We start from the raw sequence: 948 nt of genomic DNA, 5'->3' as shown, positions 1-948 counted from the left end.
CTCCAGTGATCATCTCCTTTAAACATCATTTGGTGCTCTAAAGAATTTTCAGACTTTAGAGCACTTCAGATTTCAGATTTTCGGGTTTGTCTTTTTGCATCTCAGTACCCAAAGCCACAGAGACTAGCTTGGCATATCTTGTCTACTTCTATCTTTCCTCTGAATGTATTTATGATAAAGATGCTCTAGTCTTTTTTTTTTTTTTTTTTTTTTCTGGTTTGTTTCTCCTTCCAGAGTCTTGTTGATCACCTATGGTTCAGTGCCAAATACAGAATTAACAAAAAACCAAAGGTTTCTTCCTAGATTTTGCTGTTTTCCCCTAAAATGGCCTGTTATCTTTTGCCTGTCTTTCCCCATTGTGACACAGAGGACAACAGCTTCTCTCACAGCCTAAATCTTAGACTGAGGCACGGCTTAAGAAACAAGCTGGTTGGTTCAGTATGAGATGCTGCCGAAAATGCAGGGGCAGCCCGGTCCCGAGGTCGCTGCATTTCTCTATTGTCGTGTCCTCCGGAGTCTTCACACACTAGAAAAATTAGCCTCAATCACCCTAGAATCCTCATCAGCCACAGATCAAAATGGCAGGTTTGGGGAAACAGTGTTTCCTCAAAATACTGCAGATCCATTATGGCAAGCAGAGAGTTCCTGCCAGGGACGGCTGTCACTCTGAGCTCCTTTTTGGCTATAGCAGCTGAGGTGAAGGAGCTGCGGCTTTCGTAATGTCCACAAAGACGGTCTCGCCTTCAAAGCAAACTTTTATTATCAGAACTAAAATCTGTGTGAGGGGAGAGACAGAGTGATGGTGTGTGAGCTTGTGTGTTTCTTTATCCACTACAGTTTTAAACACAGCAAGCATGCGGAAAGCATTTGCCAAGTGAGTGAAGCTACTCATGGGGGTCTCATTAGACTAAGGGAACACGCCTGGGATGGAGAGAGAAGATTCACTAA

General features: G+C 43.4%; 1 non-coding gene across 1 annotated transcript; it reads right to left on the bottom strand.

Annotated features, from left to right (window-relative positions):
• Nucleotides 1–594: 594 nt before the first annotated feature.
• Nucleotides 595–728, bottom strand: LOC111725304. Its single transcript, XR_002773395.1, has one exon. It is a non-coding gene; the product is annotated as a small nucleolar RNA SNORA16B/SNORA16A family (small nucleolar RNA).
• Nucleotides 729–948: the final 220 nt, after the last annotated feature.

This window comes from Otolemur garnettii, unplaced genomic scaffold, assembly GCF_000181295.1.
Source record: "Otolemur garnettii isolate 467f Iridium unplaced genomic scaffold, OtoGar3 scaffold00036, whole genome shotgun sequence".
NCBI classification, from domain to species: domain Eukaryota; kingdom Metazoa; phylum Chordata; class Mammalia; order Primates; family Galagidae; genus Otolemur; species Otolemur garnettii.
Note: the sequence above shows the minus strand (reverse complement) of the source record. Positions and strands in the feature narration are given on the sequence as shown.